General features: G+C 35.1%; 1 pseudogene; it reads left to right on the forward strand.

Moving 5' to 3' along the window:
- The first annotated feature begins 8,364 nt into the window (after nt 1-8,364).
- Nucleotides 8,365-9,830, forward strand: LOC116140403 (annotated as a pseudogene).
- The last annotated feature ends 12,525 nt before the right edge of the window (nt 9,831-22,355 follow it).

The following is a 22,355-nucleotide window of genomic DNA, read 5'->3' on the forward strand; positions in this document are numbered from 1 at the left end:
GATCTTTGGGAAGATCAAACGTTTGAAGGCATTCTCTACGTAAGTAATGTTAATGGGCAATATATTGCCTAGTAGGCATGCTAAATGTTACATGAATATAATGTGATGATATTAGTGTGGTGACTATAAGAGTTATGTCATTAGGGCATAGCATGGACAAATTAGTTAGTGAACGTTTATCAAATATAACTGATTACGATAAATCAACATGTACATTTAGAATGGGGTAAGATAATTTGTAGGGCGTTATAGTGGGGCTACCATGATCGTCGACTTGCGATATTATGGTGAATGATATGGGATGCATTAGGTTTCATTGGTGTTAAACACGAGACTAGTTATTATGTGTTAAAGAAGCTGGTTTGGTCATATGGTGTCATGTGTAAGGACACGTGATGGTCAAGATGAGATTTGGTGACTCAGAAATGTGTTGGTCTCGAGTTCCCAGACAAAGTCAATAAACATTCGAAAAATGAAATCTCTGTAGTATGAAAATTGTTATACTGACAAGCTTTGCATGAGGACACGTTCGATTGTATTGATTGATTGATTCGTAGAGATTAAGGGTTTTACATATCATGAACCTATACTTAATGAGATTAGACAACGGAGGGATTTTACTACACAGAATGTCGATCGGCAATAGTTCATTAGAGTTAACTTTCATTGTGGCTTAGGGGTTATGGAGCATTGCTAAAGCTACATGTCGGTGAGCGTTTCGATCATAAAGATTAGACGAAAACATATGGAATACGATATTAGCCCATGGCTAGGTTATAATAAACCTTAAGTGGTCACACCTAAAAAAACAATAGAGAAGAGAGAGTGATGATCTGATCATTAAAGATTAATGATTCTACATAAAACGTGTGCATCCAAATGAATTATTGTTGAGAAATGATTCTCCATGAAAAGCTAGCACTACTTTACAAGAGTAAAAAGGTCAGTGGGTCATATTGAATGGGATTCAATATGGGTGCTTAATATGTAATATATTTATTGGGATTGGATTAATAATATATATATATATATATATAGGATCAATAATGGCCCAATATATTAATATGTATAAAATGGATTTAATAAACGTTAATGCTTTGGTTATAATTAGTTTAAACATAGGATAACTTTTAAATGAAATTGGTTCAAGGACAAAACTAGCAATAATGAATTTTATAAGAAGTTAAAACAATTTCAAAATTGTAAAATGGTCCAAGTATGGATATAGATAGGTTTATAATGGCATTTAACCAATTTTTTAGAAGAAAAATATCTCACACAAAACCGTTTGTTTTGGCTCTCCTTTTCATCTTGTGGTGGATACAATTAGAGGATTCTTCAAGTTATTGAAGATCTTATCTCCAATTGCAAGCTTTAAAAGGTACTATTCCACCCTTTTGTTTTAATTTCATGCCATCGATCCTGAATTCACGTTACACCATTTTTCCACCATTTTACTCCTAATAAGGACATGAATCTTGCAACCCCAACCCCATTCCAAGACATCGCAACTACACCTCCATCAGGGTGGTCTATCTCACCCAACTTCTCTGGAGTCAATAAATTACCGATTTAACCAACTCCAAGTCTTCTTTCAGCTTCCCACACCACCAAATGTGGGAGGAGATAATACTGGTAGCCTAAGCCACGAAACCTTGCTTGAGAAGGTTGAGTCCGATGGCACCTTTTGCGTTGTGGGATCTTTCTCGCAATGTATAATGTCTTGCCATGCCCCCATGAGTCTATGCCTCAAGGATGTGACTTATTATGGACTCGATAAGTCCTGTCAAATGAAGTGAGGTTTTTTCTTGTTTAAGGACCGAAGATGCCATCGCGTAGTTTTAAATGGATGGCCTATGGCTATTTCGGGGGAGAAGCAGGGGGGTGGGGGGGGGGGGGGGGGGGGGGCGGGGGGGGGGGATTATCCATCCTATTTAGTGGAACCCATTGAATATCGGAGTTTCCGAGATAAAAAAAAGTTATTAGTTTTGGATCAATTTATGTTTGCCCTTTGCTTTTTAGTTGCATGAAGGTTGGGGCTTTGCGTCCAGTGGAGTTGGATACCCCATCTGGTGTGACCAATTGACTATGAGTTCACCTGGCTTGGTTATGCTGGGTTGTGTGTGGAGCTTGATCGATGTAGACAAATCTGTATTGATCAATTTATAAGTAGTATGTTAGCACTCAGATGAAGTCGAAGTTGCCTTGAATGGGAAGTCGAAGCCATGTTCGAAGTGCTACGTGTGGCCATGTTTACCACATGTCAAAAGAGCCGCGGTGCCAACGCCTTTCAAAGCCCTCAAGAAGCCCTTAGAGTTGTCCTATTTGAGACCTTTCCTGAGGGCCTCTGTAAGGTTCCCTTTGTGAGCACCAACCTCCTGACTAAAAGGGTGACCTCTCAATGGTGAACCGTACCCAGAACTTCCAGGGGCCTTAGAGAATTCCCCCCGTGAGCACCTAACTCCCTAACCGGGACGAATGCCCTCCAAGTGTGACCCAATTTTGAGGACCTCTCAATGCCTCAGAAGATTCCCCCTGTGAGCACCACCTCCTTAACTAGGAGGATTTGTCCTCTAGGTGATGACCCGTTTGTCAAGGCTCGTGATCTTCTGGCCCACAACGCCCTTAAAAGGGTGTTCAAGGCGACTATTGAATGATGAGTCTTCTATTGGACGACTGTGAAGGGTCGTTAGCATTGTTAAGCTAGCCCTACTGAAACGCGAGGTGGGACCTCCACTTTGACATGGAATGGACATGATTCAATCTTAGTCTCTGTCTCTCGACTGCTTGCGCCCAGGTAAGGAAGAGTAAGAATAAAGGCGACAATCATAATTTCTTGTTCCTTCATTATTTTAGAGCTTATGTTTTGTTTAGGCGTTTGTGCCTCTTTTGTGTTTGTGTTACACGCCTACGTGCTCCGTTGTAGGGTGCCGAGGCCTTTTTTATTTGAGCTTGCATGCTTTGAGACACGGGTTGGAGTGTGGCCTTTTCACTTTTAGTTGGTTTGACTATGGGCCTTCGTGTTACTTGGTAACCTCTTCGTTTTGGATATATAACTTATTCTCCTCACTACCAAAAATTAATAATAATAAAATTGGGAATATGTACATTTTATTTAAATTTTGATTTTATATATAAATTGTGTTAGGAGTGGAGCTATTGGAACTCCATTATGGACTAAAGAAGCTTCCTTTCCTAAGACACTCATATTTCAAAGTTTTGAAAGTAATTTTCTTTTCTTATGAAAAACCATAATGGCATGAATACCCTTTATTCATTTTTGTCTTTTAGTTTAAAAGAATAATATTTAATTCTCTTAACTATGTAATATTACTCCCACCATCGGTATTCCTAAAACACTTTAGATGATTAAATTGAAAGTTTAGAAAAAATTAAAGCCCAACCCAAAAAAAAAAAAAAAAAAAAAAAAAAACCTTACTACAAATAATATAATAGTGAAAAAACTCAAATAATATATAATTAAAAAACTCCAATACTTTAAAGAAGTAAAGTAACAATAAAATTAATATGGGGTCTACAAACAGTCTCAGATATTAAATCCTATCTTTATTATTCCATTTTCATTAAAATAATAATAATAAAATAAAGGGTTTATGAGAAAATAGTGGGGTGTCAAAAGTATTTTAAATATGAAATAAAATTAATTTTAATAATTAATATAAGATACATTTACATATAAACTTTAAATAAAAATTGGCTTATTTAAATCTTATGGAGTGCCAATAATCCACTTTTCGTTTATTTGGCATTTATAAAAAAGATTTGTGAGCTTAAGATGCTTGAATAACATCAACTCGTATTTTTTTATGAAATTGCGACCCTCAAGAGAGGAGGAGAAACGGGATATTTTCTTTACTATAGAGGGTGGCAATAGACAAGCACTCAAAGAATTCAATCCAATTGTAAATGGGCCATGCTAGCCAGGCGACTACTTCGAACAAATATTAATTAATGAGAGAAGAAACAAACCAAAACCAGTTTGAGAATATATTGAACTCATCAACCCTACAATTTAGTTAAGCCAACAATATATGAATCCACTGCACTTTCATTGTACGTTGTTGTTATTAAACTGCATCTAAAACCTATTTATTAATCACCCAAAACAGAAACTTCTACATATACACAAACACAACCAACTTATTTGGCTGACTGGCTGGCATATCTGAACTTGGAGAGTGTAGTGTACGATTCTACTTCTACAGACTTGTTTTTTAATACGAAGTTTGCCGTCTTTTTCTACCTTCAAAATAAGTGCCCATCAAATGATTTTTGGGGAGTATTAAAACCCTTTAGATAATAACCACAACTTCATACCTAAATACTCATCCTGCCAAATATCTTGAAGGCGATCATTTCAAGAGCAAAAAATAAACAAATACTGGGCACTATCTTCAAGAGTAAAGACTTTTCCCACCCAAAGGTCTGCCTAAATAAGCTTCCCACCCCCTCCCCAAAAGTTTCAAAAATACCACCTTTCACCCAAAAGTAATTCTCAGTTATATCCACCATCAATACGAAGGACACAAAAATTTTCTCTAGCCCACATTTGCACCTTCTAGTATTATTTACAAAACCTCTTTCCTCTAACACCTGATTTCTCACCGATTGTCAACACCATGCAAAGTTAAAGTTTTTATTCTTTAGCTGATTTTGGCTGATTCCGAAGACAAATATTCAACTGGTTATCACCATTGAGTAACCGGACTCCTCTCAAAACCCCTCGTACCTTGGTTTATGGTAAATGGTGACTCGTTGAACGCAACTAAGAAATTGAAGGTATTGGGTATTAATGACATATTAACTTTGTAAAAAAAACTAGTATTTTGAAACTTTTTAGTAAAAAAAGTGTCATATAAGGCTAAACCTTGGCTGGGGAAAAATAGTTTTACTCGTATCTCCAACCCCATAACTTAAATTATATTACACAACATGATGAAAAAAAAGTGGTATTTGAAATTTTTAGAATAAAAAAGTGTTATTAAGGCAAACCTTGGATGGGAAAAAAGTAGTTTACTCGTATCTCAATTCCCCGTAGCTGAATTATTGTATTACAACTATTAATAAGGGCTGGTAGAAAAGTACAAATGCCCATGCACCGTTGATTAATGCACTTCACCATATTCATATATTCATAGTACTATCCACCTCATGTGCGGGAACCTATATAATATTCTTTTTACATTTAATTATGTATTTTGTCCTTAAAAAAAATAAAAGAAAAAGCTTTGCGCGTCAGTCATCCTCACCGACAATCGAGTTGACATGAATTCCATCACAAGATTTCAGAGGACTGTACGTAACCAACCAGACACATTGAATAAAATTAATACATAAAATATTTAAATATTTAGGGGGGGGGGGGGGGTCGGTTGAAAAATATCTCGCCACAAAAATGATTTAGAGCCGTCTGATGACTGATCCGAACTGGTGAGAGCAAATACAACAAGGAGGCTTATCTAAGCGGATAAGTCGCTAAGCATAGAAACTGGAAAAAAATAAAAAAGTTAGCCTAGTGTGCTGCACGAGTACAGGTAAGCAGAGACGTAACAACACGTGGTGACACAAAAAAACCGGTTGCAGATTGTCTGGTTTGCTGGGGTTGGACATAGGAACAAGTCTTTGTATAATTTGAACCTCAGATTCTATGAAGATGTTAAAAGAGCGTTACATTACAATACAAAACCCATTTTTTCCATTGTTTCATTCTATCGTAAACTGTTCAACTGTCACAGACCAAAACTCACCGCCTCCCTTTTCCTCTCTTTTACGCCCACCTGGACTTCAAAATAGGATGCTTGTACTTATTCAGTATTGTTGGTGTGTTAAAAAATAGGGGTGGTTAAAGTGGGTTAACCGACTTTTTTAAATCAAATTGGATTGTCAGTGATTTAAGAAAATTCTTTGAACCAAAACCGAACCGATTTTAGGGGAAATAATTTTCGGTTAACAGTTTTGAACCGGTTTTCCTTTTTTTTTATAAAACTTTTTTTTTTAAATTTTGGCCTAAATTAATTGTAATATAGACAATACATAGGAACAGGAAAAAAATTTGGCGTTGGGATTTTAGAATTGACGTGATTAGGGATTATTTTAGTTTAGGTTTATATTATATTTGAAAAAACGGTTTTCGGTTAATCGTTTAATTTTTCCACGGAACTGCGTACCGAACCGAAAATGCGGTTTTTTTGATTTTTCGAACCGTTTTTTTAACCGCAAACGTTTTTTTCTGGGTTAATCGGTTTTTTCTGTTCGATAGATGATTCGCGTTCAGTTTTTGGCACTTTTTTTGAAACACCTAGTTAAAAAACGTGTCTATAGAACAAATTATAATTTAATGGGAATTAATTTTAGTTATATAAATGGGGGAAATAGCTTAAGAAATAGAAAAAAGGGGGGAAATTTAGCGTTTAGGTAACACATTAAATATAAGAAATTTTTGCATTGATTTTATGGGCATTAGATACATATGTTTTTGTTCTTGTTCTTGTTAGTTGTTATAACAGTATTTTTATGTTAATTCAAAATTATAACAATAATTCTATTAATTTCTTAAACTTTACATACCAATAGTGAAATTACGTTTAATTACTTTGGGGTGGCCGAATTTGATAGGAATTTGGATTAGGAACTCTTCGTGGTATTTATGCAAGAAATTTTCGAGTTCGATTGCGGATAGGGATAGCAATTAAAGTTTTATTCGACCGATAGTTATATGTTTTCAAAAGAGTAATTGAAGTGTGCAGAAATTGACTAAACACCCTTCAGTCATAAAAAAAAACAAAAAAAAATTACGTTGTATTTTGGGATAGTTGCATTTTTTGTAAGGACACAATATTTAAAAAAAAACTATCACAAACATCCCTAAAACTTGGTTCAAATTAGCTAAAGTGAAATGATCAAAGGGATTTTATTTATTTCCAATATAGAATATCAAAAATACTAATATTTAGAATTTATGGGGTTGGTGTGATGTTCCTTAGATATGCGTCAATCATCAGGATCTATATAAATTAGAGGTAAAAACTAAGATCTAGTGACAATGTACTTGCACTTTTGATATTGTAGAGACTTTAAACGATTAATTGTGCGCCCATGAAATAAACATCAAACATGTACATTACATATGTGCACATTAATGGCCAACAATTAAACCACTAATATCATATACATAGATCTCTCGGAAGATTCACATTTCAATGCTACATAAAGCACTCTGAAGAACAACAATTCTTTATCAAAATCAAAAGATATACCCACCTCTCGCCAAGGTTAGCGAAATGACCATCCTGGTTCATCAATTTAGATTTTCACTATTAAATTAAGAGAAAATCATGTATAACGTAATAGGAAATGTAAATTTAAAATGGTAAATTCCAAATTCTAGATCTCATTCGACCAGAATTTCCGACACATGGACCCTGCCTGATCCAAACTTCAGCTTCCTTCATCAAACAACATCAACCCAAATACAAACTTTTACCCTGGAAATCAAAAACACCTAGATCCTAAAACAAAACAATTCGAGACAGCCAACCAACACAAAACTCAAACACAGCAAAGATCTACACTTTCCCACAAAAACTCGAATCAAAAAAAAAAAAAAAAAAAAAAAAGACTATTCTCATACAACCAAAAGGGTGGCAAATGATGTTCGACGAGTGCTAGACGCCAGGGTGATGGGGGTGTTGTGATAAAGGGGAGCATTGATTCCAGGGGTGTTGACGAGTGGATTTGGCCGCTCAACTGGCAACAATTCTACATTGTTAATAATTTGGTAGGACTTAATTGAATAATCAAACAAATAGATTCAAATGAATGATTGTGTAATGTTTAAAAAAATCTTAGATGTTAGGAGCTTAAATGTATAACAGACTACTCGAAGAATTAAATTAATAATCTACTTGGATAAAAACTAATAGATTTAAATGAAGTAAGGGTAATGTTAAAATTTTAGATGGGTAGGAGCTTTAAAAGTATAGGGAGATCGGAGAGTCGGAAGTTTTGAGTCTGTTCTAGATTAGTTTCGCATGTAACAAAAGGATATCACTAAAATAATTTACTTTTAGAAGGTCAGTAATTTTAAATAGAAAAAAACATACCCTATAATTTTGAATTTAAAAAATAAGAATGCAGTTAAAAATTTAAAGGGTATATGCCTTTCCCTAAACAAAAAGCATCTGTATCCAACCCGTAAGTGTTTATCAGTCTCACAAACACAACACCAAACACAACACAAACAACAAAAACAACGTCTCCAACCTTCAATGCAACAAACAATCATTCGTTCTTCAAATACATTTTTTCCTCCACCTTTCACTATTTTCCCAGATTCATTCATTTATGGACACAACCGCCACCACCGCACACCAACCTCCACCGCACCCGCACCCCCACCATTCCAGGTCCAACTCAACAAAGAACAAAGGCCCTCTCTTAGGCGCTATGAGGTCGGCAAACTTCTTCGGTCATGGCACCTTCGCCAAAGTCTACCACGCAGCAACATCAAGTCCGTCGAAAGTGTGGCCATGCAAAGTTATTGTAAGAAAAGATTTTGAAAAAAGTGGACTCATGGCACAAATCAATCGTGAGATTCTCAATTCTTCGTAGAGTTAGCACCCAACATAGGAATTGTTTGAAGTGATGGACACTAAGCTCCAAGATCTATTTTGTAGGAATAGTTAGGGGTGGTGAACTCTTAACAAGGTTGCCAAAGGAAGATTAAAAGAAGAGCTTGCGAGGAAATACGTTCAGCAGTTAATTTCAGCCGTCGGATTTTGCCATGGCGCGCGGCGTTTACCATCTTGATTTGAAACCTGAAAATTGTTACTTGACGAGAATGGTGATCTAAAAGTTTCCTGACTTTGGATTAGTGCTGTGTCCGATCCGATTCGTCAAGATGGTTTGTGTTTCACATTTTTGTGGGGGACTCCAGCTTATGTGTCCGGAGGTTTAGGGAGAAGAAAAGGTTATGAGGCAGCTACGTTAGATATTTGGTATGGTGGGGATTCTATTTGTGTTAATGGCTGGGTAGTTGCCTTTTAATGATCAAAAGTATTATGGTATGTATAAGAGCTTTATAAGGGTGAATTTAGATGTCCAAGATGGTTTTCTCCTGGTTAACCAGGCTTTTATCAAGGTTACTTGAACTATCCTGAGACCAAGAATTTCTTATTCCGGGAATCATGAGTTCAGTGGTTTTACAAGAGGGTTAAGCATATAAAGTTTTATTATAGAGGATGATAAGCTCTGTAAATGTTGAGGAGGATGATGAGACGGATGGGGCTCCTCATTGATCAATCATTGTCCGAATCAGAATTGAAATGGCAACAAGAAGGGAAAAAATCCCAAAAACACAAAAAACCAAAAAATTAACTTCGCTACCAGACCAGGAGTTGATGCATTTGATATATATCTTTTCTCCTGGATTTGATTTATTGGATTATTGAAGAGGGAGGAGAGGGGTTCGAGATTTGTGTCTGGAGCTCGGTTTCAACGATTATATCAAATTGGAGGAGATGCTTAAGGTGGTGAGTTTTACAGTGAGGAAGAAGGATGTAGAGGAGTTTGGAGGGTCTAGAGAAGGTGTGTTAAAAGGGCCTTTGACAATTTGCAAGCTGAAATATTTGAAGTAACCCCGAAATTGGTGGTACTGGAGGTAAAGAAGGAAAGGATGGAGACAGAGGAGACTATGAAGAATGTTGTAATAACGAATTGAAACGGGGGTTGCAAATGTGATGACGGAGGAATCCGAATCTGCAGTTGTTTATTCTGCTGTTGCTGCTTCTCATTGCCTCGGATACGAGTAGAGAGACAGGCAGGCCTCTGTATATGTATACTCCTTTTTTTTTTTTTTTCCCTATTGCTTTGTTGTTCCTCTTGTGATACTTAAATAGAGGCTAGTACGTAGTGTATGTTATGTTCTGGAGGAAAGGGAGGCAAGGGATTGGGAAAGGGGGGAGCGAAACGTCACCAAGTGTCAAAGAGAAAACATGATTAGGGGATCATGAAGCCGGCGATTTGGCTTTTGGCGAGGCGTGACGATGTCAAGCCAATGAAGAATCGACATGGTGGCACGCCAGACTCTATATGGTTTTGGTGGTTAGGGTTAGGGTTTGGTTTGTTAGCGTTTTAATAGATTTTGTAATGAAATCTCATCAATTAATGAAGATTTCATAACGCCGGAGAAGAAAGGGAAAAAAAAACCGATTTTGTCAATCTATTTCATCAAACAGAGAGCAATGAAGAAGAAAAAAATAAGAAGCTAAAAAAGAGCGATGGAGAAGAAGAAATAGAAAATTATAACAATGGAGAAATTAAAAAAAAATTCATTCAAGGGCACTCTAGTCTTTTTAAGAAGTGTACCCTTCAGAAGACAAAAATCACTAACACAGAATGACGGAAGGCACCTGTTTGTCGTTTCCAAACTATTTGGTTACCACATTGTCTTTATAGCAAACCTTGGGTGGGTGCATGTCGCTCGCCCAACTATTAATTGTGCGTTGAACAAACTTACAAACATTTACATATACATATGTGCACACTAATGGCCGCACAATTAAACACTAATATCATATACATAGATCTCTCAGAAGATTCACATTTCAATACTACATAAAGCACTCTATAAAATCGACAATCTCCTTTTATCAAAGAGCAAACGACATATTCCCACCCAAGGTTTAGCGAAATTACAAATTTCCATCTTGGTTTCATCAATTCTAGATTTTCACTCTTAAATTAACAGAAATTTGTTTAATGTAACGGTTAAAAGGTAAAATGGTCATTCCAAATTCTAGATCTCATTCGACCAGAATTGCATCTGGTCAGGTGCGATTCCGACACTTAGACCCTTACCAGATCCAAACTTCATCTCCCCTTCCTCAAACCACATTAAACCCAAATCCAAACTTCATACCCTGAAATTAGAACACCCTAGATCCAAAAAGTAAAACAATTCAAGAATCCAACAACACACAACTCAAATCAGGCAAAGATCTAAACTTTCTCCACAATAACTCGAAACGAAAACCCAAAAAAGAAGGAAGACTATTCCTGTAACAACCCAAGGGGCGGTGAACAATGTTCTATGAGCTATCAGATGCTGAGGTGATGGGGGGTTTTGATGGGGGGAGCCGATGATGCTAGGGGTGGTGACAAGTGGGATTTTGGCCATCAAAATCGGCCAAAATCCGGCTTGAAAAGGCAGAACCCTGAACCTAGCAATGACAAATGATTAGTGGGAGCAATCAGGCGAAAATCATTGGGTTTTGGTGTAAGGAGGACGAGGATGCTGGTGGTGGTGTTGGGGGAGGCCAACGGAGCCGGAATGGGAGGGCATGGAGACGAGAGGAGGAGGGAGAGATGAAGAACCAAAAAAAAAAAAAAAAAATGGTAAGAGGAGGAGGGGGGAGGGGAGAATAAAAAGAAGAATAAGTGAGGGCAGTTTGGTAATAGCAACCCAACAGTCACTAACGGTGTTAATTTAAGGATGAGAATATAAAAATATGAAACCAGGGATGGGAGTTGTCATTTTGTTAAACCTTAGGTGGGAACATGCCATTTGCTTATAAATTACATTGTAGGACTTAAATTAATAACCTTGCTTAGACAAAACTAATAAATTCAAATGAAGTAATTGTGTAATGTTAAAATTCTAGATTGTTAGTAGCTTTAAAGGTATATGGAAGACTCGAAGAATTAAATTATAGGACTTTAATAAATAACCTTGCTTGGATAAAACTATTAGATTCAAATGAAGTAATTGTGTAATGTTAAAATTCTAGATTGTTAGGAGCTTTAAAGGTATATGGAAGACTCGAAGAATTAAATTATAGGACTTTAATAAATAACCTTGCTTGGATAAAACTATTAGATTCAAATGAAGTAATTGTGTAATGTTAAAATTCTAGATTGTTAGGAGCTTTAAAGGTATATGGAAGACTCGAAGAATTAAATTATAGGACTTTAATAAATAACCTTGCTTGGATAAAACTATTAGATTCAAATGAAGTAATTGTGTAATGTTAAAATTCTAGATTGTTAGGAGCTTTAAAGGTATATGGAAGACTCGAAGAATTAAATTATAGGACTTTAATAAATAACCTTGCTTGGATAAAACTATTAGATTCAAATGAAGTAATTGTGTAATGTTAAAATTCTAGATTGTTAGGAGCTTTAAAGGTATANAAAAAAAAAAAAAAAAAAAAAACCTTACAAATAATATAATAGTTAAAAACTCCAAATATATATATAAATTAAAATAACTACCAATACTTTAAAGAATAAATTAACAATAAATTTAATATGTGTCTACAAACAGTCTCATATATTAAATCCTATCTTTATTATTCATTTTCATTAAAATAATAATAATAAAATAAAGGGTTTATGAGAAAATAGTGGGGTGTCAAAAGTATTTGTAAATATGAAATTAAAATTAATTTTAATAATTTAATATAAAGATAAATTTATCATTATAAAATTTAATAAAAATTAGGCTTATTTAATTCTTAGTGGAGTGCCAATAAATCCACATTTCGTTTAATTTGGAATTTATAAAAAGATTTGTGAAGCTTAATGCTTGAATAACATCAACTCTTATTTTTTTATTGAAATTGGACCCTCAAGAGAGGAGGAGAAACGGGCTATTTCTCTTAACTTATAGATGGGTGGCAATAGAAAGCACTCAATAATTTTCAATCCAATTGTAAATGGGCCATGCCTAGGCCAGGCGAATACTTTCGAACAAATATTAATGAGAGAAGAAACAAACCAAAACCCAAGTTTGAGAATATATTGAACTCATCAACCCTACATTTTAGTTAAGCCAACATATATGAATCCACTTCACTTTCCTTGTACGTTGTGTATTAAAACTTGCATCTAAAACCTATTTATTAATCACCCCAAAACAGAAACTCTACATATACACAAACACAACCAACTTATTTGGCTGACTGGCTGGCTATCTCCATGGAACTTGGAGAGTGTAGTGTACGCTTCTACTTCTACCTACTTGTTTTTTAATAACGAAGTTTGCCGTCTTTTTCTACCTTCAAAATAATGCCCATCAAATGATTTTTGGGTATGTATTAAAACCCTTTAGATAATAACCACAACTCTCATACCCTAAATCCTAATCCTTCCAAATCTCCTTGAAGGCGATCCTTTCAAGAGCAAAAAATAAACAAATGACTGGGTATCTCAAGAGTAAACGACTTTTTCCCACCCAAAGGTTTGCCTAAATAATTTTCCCACCCAAAAAGTTTCAAAATACCACCTTTTCACCCAAAATTAATATTCAGTTATTATCCAAAATCAATTACGAAGGCAAAAATTTTCTCTGTCACCATCATTTGAACCTCTAGTCTCCTCTTTACAAAACCTCTTTCACTCTAACACCTGATTTCTCACCGATTGTCAATCACTGCAAAGTTAAAGTTTTTTATTCTTAGCTGATTTTTGGCTGATTCCGAAGACAAATATTCAACTGGTTATCACCATTCGATTAACCGGCCTCCACTCTACAAAACCCCTCGTACCTTGGTTTCTGGTAAATGGTAACTCGTTGAACGCCAACTAAGAAATTGAAGTGTATTTTGGGTATTAATGAAATATTAACTTTTTGTAAAAAAAATAGTATTTTGAAACTTTTTAAGTAAAAAAGTGTCATTAAGGTAAACCTTGGATGGGAAAAAGTAGTTTACTCGTATCTCAATCCCCATAACTTAATATTATATTACAACATATGAAAAAAGTGGTATTTTGAAACTTTTTAGATAAAAAAGTGTTATTAAGGCAAACCTTGGATGGGAAAAAGTAGTTTACTCGTATCTCAATCCCCGTAGCTTAATATTGTATTACAACATATGAATAAGTGGGCTGGTAGACAACTTACAACTTGCCCATTCACCGTTTCGATTAATGCACTTCACCATATTCATATATTCATTAGTACTATCCACCTCATGTGCGGGACCTATATCACTAATTCTTTTTTACATTTAATTATTTATTTTATTCCTTAAAAAAAAATTAAAAGAAAAAGCTTGCGCGTCAGTCAATCATCACCGACCATCGAGTTGACATGAATTCCATCACAAGATTCAGAGGACCTGTACGTAACCAACCCAGACACATTGAATAAAATTAAATACATAAAATATTTAACTATTTAGTCGGTTGAAAAATATCTCGCCACAAAAATGATTAGAGCCGTCTGATTACTGATCAGAAATGGTGAGAGCAAATACAACAAGGAAGCTTATCTACAGCGGATAAGTCGATAAGCATAGAAACTGGAAAAAATAAAAAAGTTAGCCTACGTGTGCTGCACGAGTACACGTAAGCAGATGACGTAACAACACGTGGTGACCACAAAAAAACCGGTTGACAGCTTGTTTTGCGTGGTTGGAAATAGGAACAAGTCTTTGTATACTTTGAACCTCAGATTCTATGAAGATGTTAAAAGAGCCGTTACATTTACACTACACCATTCATCGTATTCAGTCTATCGTAAAATGTTCAACTGTCACAGACCAAAACTCACCGCCTCCCTTTTCCTCTATTTTTACGCCACCTGGACTCAACCAGGATGCTTTTACTCTTCACTATTTATTTATGGTGTGTTAAAAACGTGTCTTATAAAACATTTATAATTTAATGGGAATTAATTTTAGTGCTATAAATTGGAAAATAGCTTAAGAAATTAAGAAAAAAGGAAAATTTTGGTTTTTTTTTTTTTTTAATTCTAGAAATTTGATGAGTTTAGGTAACACATAAGAAGTTTTTTCGTGATTTTATAGGCATTAGATACATCTGTTTCTTGTTATTTTTCTTGTTAGTTGTTAAAAATAGTATTTCATGTTAATTCAAAATTATGAAAAATTAATTTACAATTTCTCTAAACTTTACCTACGAACTTTATCGAAATTATGTTTAACTACGTCTAGGTGATTGAGCAATTCGATAGACTCTGGGGAGTATTATTCAAGAGATCTTGAGTTCAAGTTTTTCCTTAGTTGCTAATAGGGGTAGCCACTAGAGCTTTTACCCAGCCGATAGTTCTTGAATCCCGAAAGATTAGTTGAAGTGTGCATAAAGCTGTAAATTGACACAGACACTCCCGATCATTAAAAAGAAAAAATTACAATGTATTTAGGGATAGTTACATTTTTGGTGTCTTAAATTTTGTCTACATTAAGACACAATATTTTAAAAAACTATCACAAACATCCCTAAAATTGGTCAACATTAGCTAAAGTAAAACGATCAAAGGGAAGGGAATTTTATTTATTTACAATATGAAATATAAAAATAATAATTCATTCAGAATTTATGGGTTCGTGTTGATGGTACTTCCATATATGCGTCAATCATCAAGTACCTACTACTAAATCAGAAGGTAAAACTAAGAGGCTGTTTGTTTTATTATTTTGGATAGGATTTTGAGAATAATATTGGATAGTTGAATAGGGGAGTATTATGAGATAAAATTTAAAAATTTACAAAAAAACCCCTAGGTTTGCTAATTTAACTAAACACCCCAATATATAAAAATTTTGTAAAATGACAAAAATACCCCCACCCACCCACAGTGCCAGATTCCGGCCACCACTGCTGGAATCTGGCTAGAAAATGGTGTTACGACGCAGACCGGTTGGATATGGTAGGTAGGGCATCGATATGGCCTTTTTTGGCCAGATCTGGCCGTCGACGGTCGGAAAAGTCTAGATCTAGTCGTTAGCGATGACAAAAAATATGGTCGTCGTTGTCGGTCAACGATGGCCAAGATTTGGCCGTTGTTGACGGCTAGATTGGTGAATTATCGGCCAGTTTCGGTTGTTTGTAGACCGTTGTGACAGAGTTGGTGGTAGCCGAAATTTGGCAAGTATGGGTGGGTGAGGGTGTTTTTGTAAATTTTTAAACTTTTTTTCTAGAGATATTTAATGAAATTAATAAACTTAAGGGGTCTAAAAGTAATTAAAAAAATATATTAATATTTCTCAAATAACAAAACAAACAATATTTTGGGAATAAGATTGGGAATACGGGTAGAAATAATGTGTCAAACGGAGCCTAAATATCTGTGGTGCAATTTACTTGCACCGTTCATATTGTAGAACTTAAACTATTAATTTTAATTGTGTGTCAAATAAACATGAAAAGATTTACATAGACATATGTGCACACTAATGGCCGAACAATTAAACACTAATATCATATACATAGATCTCCCGAAAGATTTACATTTCAATACTACCTAAAGCACTCTATAAAATTGACAATCTTATTTTATCAAAGAGCAGACGATATATTCCCACCCAAGGTTTAGTGAAATGACAAATTTCCATCATTGGTTTCATCAATTCTAGATTCTCATTCTTAAATTAACAGAAAATTGTTTAATGTAACGGTTAAAGGGTAAAATGGTTATTCCAAATCTCATTCGACTGGAATTGCAACTAGTCGGGTGTGATTCTAGCACTTGGACTTACACTAGATCCAAACTTCATCTCCCCCTCCTCAAACCACATCAAACCCAGATCCAAACTTCGTACCTCGAAATCAAAATACCCTAGATCCAAAAACTAAAACCATTTGAGAATCCAACTCAGAACGAAAATTGAAAAAAAGGAAGACTAGTCGCGAAACAACCAAAGGAGCATATATGAGGTTCTACGAGCTACCAAACGCTGGGGTGATAGGGGTTTGGATGAGGGGGGTCGGTGATGCTACGGTGTTGACGGGTGGGATTTTGGCTGTCGGAATCGATCAAAATATGGCTTGAAAAGGCAAAACCCTAAACCTAGTAGCGGGCAGCGATTGGTGGGAACAATCAGGTGGAAATCATGGGGGTTTTGGTATAGGGAGGACGAGGATTCTGGTGGTGTATTGGGGAAGGCCAACAACGCCAAGGGATGGTAGTTTTGTAATAGCACCCTTTACATCTGTGTCAGAACCCAACAGTCACTAACGGTGTTAATTTAAGGGTGGGAATTTGGAATATGAAACCAAGGGTGGGGATTTGTCATTTTGCTAAACCTTTTGTGGGAACATGTCATTTACTTATAAATTACATTATAGGACTTAAATTAATAACCTTACTTGGATAAAACTAATAGATTCAAATGAAGTAATTGGGTAATGTTAAAATTCTAGATTGTTAGGAGGTTTAAAGGTATAAGGAATTAATTAGTTAATGTTAGAATTCTAGATTGTTAGAAGGTTTAAAGGTATAAGGAAGACTCAAAAGAGTCGGAGTGTAATTGAGTCTTTTCTAGATAAGTTTCCACATGGAAACAAATATATGACTTACATAATTTGACTTTTGGGAGGTGTTTGCTACCTGTTGGAACTTATCGTCTTTAATAATTTTAAATAAAAAAAAACATTACCCTATGGTTCTGAAATAAAAAATAAAATAAAAAAAGAGACAGTTAAAAATTTGAAGGGTATATGCCCTTTCCCTGAAAAATTTGAAGTGTCACAATTGACTATTTATTTGCCGCTGGCCAACCTTAGGGTTTTCTTGTGGTGTTCTGTAACGCCCACATAGAGGTATGTAATTTAATTTATGCTCTTATACCTTTAGTTGATTTTTGCTAAAGTTATTTTGAGAAAATGTGAAGCAAATGCCTTAAACTTACATTAAGGGTAAAATGGTCTTTTCACTCAAAATTAGTTGAAATTGTGGGGAGTGAAAAGAGATAGAATTACATGGAGAATGCAATAAAAATGAGGGCATTATGGTAATTGACTAAGGGACATAGATGGAATTTTAAAGAAAGTGCAAGGGCAAAATGGGAAACTAAATATAATTTTTATGTTATATCAAATTGAAGAGTGAAACCCTACCCACTCTTTCCCATTTGCATGCCACTTTCACCTCCATATTCTCTCAAATTCTTCAATTCTTCTTCAAAGAAAATTCAATGGTTTTAGGTGTTTTTGAGTGGATTTTCAATCTTAAGCTTCTATAGGTAAGATCCTTGCAGTAAGAAGTAAATTTTAGTTTTTAAAGTGTTGATTTTAATGTTTTATGCTCATAGGATTTAAGAGGAAGAGAGTTTGGTCAAAGAAGATTCTTAAAGGGTTGAATTTGCTCATATCAAAGGTAAGTAAATCCTACCCTAAGTATGATTTAAGTTATGTTATGTCGAGAACTTTCTTTATGCATATAGATGTGTTATATGTAGAATTGTTGATGGATTTGGTATTGAATAATGATTAGAACCTATCCATGAGAAGTTGTGTTGGTGTAGTTATTATTTGATGAATGTTTGGATGAGATTTTGAAGAATTGAAGTGAAAATTTTGAAGTGTGTATTTTGGGCAGATTTGGTGTTGATTATGGAGGAGTTTATTCCAAATTTTTGGTGGCCTAAAATAGAGATAGAAGTGTAGCCAAATTAGTGTTGATTTGTGCACATGAATTGTTTGATGAAATGTCAAGGAGAAGTGCATGTATGAGTATGAGTATGTGTTAACTTGGGATGTGTTTGTAGATGGTAGAGGATGACATGTTTGCATTCCATAATGCATAATTGCATTTAAATATGTGAATTTAGAAAGAATTATAAGCATGAAACCATCAACATGCATACATATTCATAAGAGCATGAAAATGCCCTAAAATATGTTAAAGAGAAATTTTCTTAAAGAAGTGTAAAAAATAAAATAAAAAGAAGAGAAGGTTGTTGCGATGGGGAGCTGTGAGTGAGATAGTCCTATATGCACGCTGCCTTTAGTGAGCGGCCTCAAATTCAGAAAGAATAAATATATAGTTCGTTAGAAGTGTGTGTGGATGAGGACTACACCTAGAATTAGAGAATTCACTCACACGGCCAAAGCTCCAAATCCATGCCTCAACCAAGTCTGGTCGACAAGAATAGAAAGAATAGAAAAGAAAGAAAAAAATAGAAAGAAAGACTAGAAAAAAGAAAGAAAGAAATAAAGAAAAAGAAACAGAATAAGAATAAGAAAAATAGAAAAGAAAATGCATAATTTATGCATTTGTGCATTTGCATCATGAATATGCATAATACCGTGCTCATTATCATGGGTAGTGAAAAATTTGGAAAAACAGAAAGCAAAACAGAGAAAGAATAGAGAAAGAACAGAGAAACAGCAGAGAGAAGAACAGGGAAAGAATAGAGAAAGAACAGAGAAAGAGCAGAGATAAGAACATGGAAAGAATAAAGAATAATCGGGAAATGTGATGTAAGGAAAGAAAATTCGGAATTTTAAGCAACGGAGAGAGCGAAGGGTAGCATAGTGGGTTTACTTACTAAACCATTAGTACTCACTCCGTTGTTTTTAATGTTTTGCAGGTAATAGGTGAGTTGCGATCGCTCAAAACGTCACGCAGTGGAAGGGTCGGGCTACACTGTCAAGTTGCTATTTTTGAGAATATTTTGTAAATATTTGTATATAAAGAAAAATTAAATATGGGCCCATACTTTATTACTTGTATATATGTGTGTATTTTCTTATATATATCTTTAATGAGTTTTAGTGATTATTTTACGAGTATACTAGCTAGAAAGAAAGCATTACATGTTCTTTGTGGTTAGGTTGAAATTGGTGTATTTTTGAAGTTGTTTGGTGGATTTGATTGTCTTTTTTTGGAGTGTTTGGAGTTTCAGGATTTGTTTGTATGGCTTTTTCTAGCACTTTCCCTCCCAACTCGAGGCCTTTCCTCCATTTCCAGCTTGGTGCATGCCAAGTGTTCGTTGAATTGCCTCAACAAACACCCAGCACCCAGCGACAATGTGTGCGTGCCTGCCTCTGGCAATCTGTGTTGGCTGCTCGTGTAACACCTCCCACCCCTCTCCACTCCCTCCACCAGCCATAAACACCTCAACACAATCCTCTAAACCACCCCAGCTCACCCTAACACCAGTCTTTTTGCCCAAAAAACACCTCAAACACACACCCATCGCCTGCTCGACAAAATGCTCCAACCAAACAAACCTCTGTTAGGGTATGCCCTAGGAACCAATCGTCATGTCGGTTTTAAGACATTATATCTTGTAAATATTCTTTTAAGAATGGAGGAAAGAGTTCTAATTTCACATGTATGTTTACTGCTTTATTTATATTATTTATAATGCATGTGAAATGTCCAGATGATACAGATCTTTTGAAGATCAAATCGTTGAAGCATTCTCTACGTAAGTAATGTTAATTGGGCAATAACATTGCATAGTAGGCATGCTAAATGTCTCCATTGAATATCATGTGATGATATTAGTGTGGATGACTATAAGAGTTATGTCATTAGGGCATTAGCATGGACAAATAGTTAGTGAACTGTTTATCAAATATAACTGATTACGATAAATCACATGTACATTTAGAATGTGGTTAATGCTACATTGTAGGGTCGTACTAGTGTACCATTGATCCTTAGACTTGAGATATTATGGTTGAATTCGATATGGGATGCATATGGTTCATATGGTGTATAAACACGAGACTAGTTATTTCTTGTGTAAGAAGCTGGTTTGGTCATATGTTATTCATGTGTAAGGACAAGTGATGGTCAAGATGAGATTTGTTGACTCGAAATGTTTTGGTCTCGAGTTCCCAGACAAATGTCAATAAACATTAGAAAAATGAAATCTCTGGCTAGAGTATGAAAATTGTTATATGAAAAGAGTTTCATGATGACACGTTCGATTGTATTGATTGATGATTCGATTAGAGATTAAGGGTTTTGACATATCATGAACCTATACTTAATTGAGATTAGACAAACGGAGGGATTTTACTACACAGAATGTACGATCGGAAATAGGTTCATTAGAGTTTAACTTCATTGTGGCTTAGGGGTTATGGAGCATTGCTAAATGCCTACATGATCGGTGAGAGTTTCGATCATAAAGAGTTATGACGAAACATATTGGAATACGATATTTAGCCCATGGCTAGGTTATAATAAACCTAAGTGGTCACACCTAAAAAAACAAATATGAGAAGAGAGAGTGATACTTATCATTAAAGATTAATGATATTCATACATAAAAGTGTGCATCCAAATTAATGTATTGGTGAGAAATGATTATCCATGAAAAGCTAGCACTTACCAAGGGTAATAAGGTCATTTGGTCATTATTGAATTGGATTCAATAATGGGTTGATATATGTACATATATTTATTGGATTGGATTCAATAATATATATATATATATATATAGGATTCAATAATGGCCCAATATATATATGTATAAAATGGGATTTAATAAAAGTTAAATGCTTTGGTTATAAATTAGTTTAAACCTAGGATTAACTTTTAAATTGAAATTGTTTCAAGGACAAACTAGCAATAATGAAATTTTATTAAGAAGTTAATAACAATTTCAAAATTGTAAAATGGTCCAAGTATTGTATATAGATATGTTTATAATCTCATTTTAACCTAATTTTTTTAGAAGAAAATATCTCACCCAAAAACCCAGTTTTGTTTGGCTCTCTCTTTTCATCTTGTGGTGGATACACTTAGAGGATTCTTCAAGTTATTGAAGATCTTTCATCTCCAATTGCAAGCTTTAAAGGTACTAATTCCACCCTTTTTGTTTTAATTTCATGCCATACGATCCTTAATTCACGTTACACCATTTTTCCACCATTTTACTCCTAATAAGCATGTAATCTTTCAACCCCAACCCCCTTCCAAGCCATCGGCAACTACCCCTCCCATAGGGTGGTCTATCTCAACCCAACTTCTCTTGAGTCAATAAATTACGATTAACCAACTCCAAGTCTTCTTTCACGCTTCCCTACACCCACCAAAATGTGGAAGGAGATAATCTGGTAGCTAAGCCATCGACAACCTTGCTTGAGAAGTGTTGAGTCCGATGGCACCTTTGCGTTGTGGGATCTTTCTCGCAATGTATAATGTCTTGCCATGCCATCGAGTCTATAGCCTCAAGGATGTGGACTTCTTATGGACTTCGATAAGTCCTGTCAAATGAAGAAGGTTTTTTCTTTCGTTTAAAGGACGAAGATGCCATCCGCTTAGTTTTAATGGATGGCCTATGGCTATTTCGGGAGAAGCATATCATCCTCTTCTAGTGGCAACCCATTGAATATCCTGGAGTTTCCGAGATAAAAAAAGTTATAGTTTGGATCAATTTACATAGTTTGCCCTTTGCTTTTTAGTTGCATGAAGGTTTGGGCTTTGCGTCCAGTGTAGTTGGCTACCCCATTATGGTGTGACCAATTGACTTATGAGTTCACCTGGCTTGGTTATGCTTGGGTGTGTGTGGAGCTGATCTATGTAGACAATCCTGTATTGCATCAATTTATAATTAGTATGTTCAGCATCT

Source organism: Pistacia vera, unplaced genomic scaffold, assembly GCF_008641045.1.
Source record: "Pistacia vera cultivar Batoury unplaced genomic scaffold, PisVer_v2 Contig372, whole genome shotgun sequence".
In the NCBI taxonomy this organism is placed as follows: Eukaryota; Viridiplantae; Streptophyta; class Magnoliopsida; order Sapindales; family Anacardiaceae; genus Pistacia; species Pistacia vera.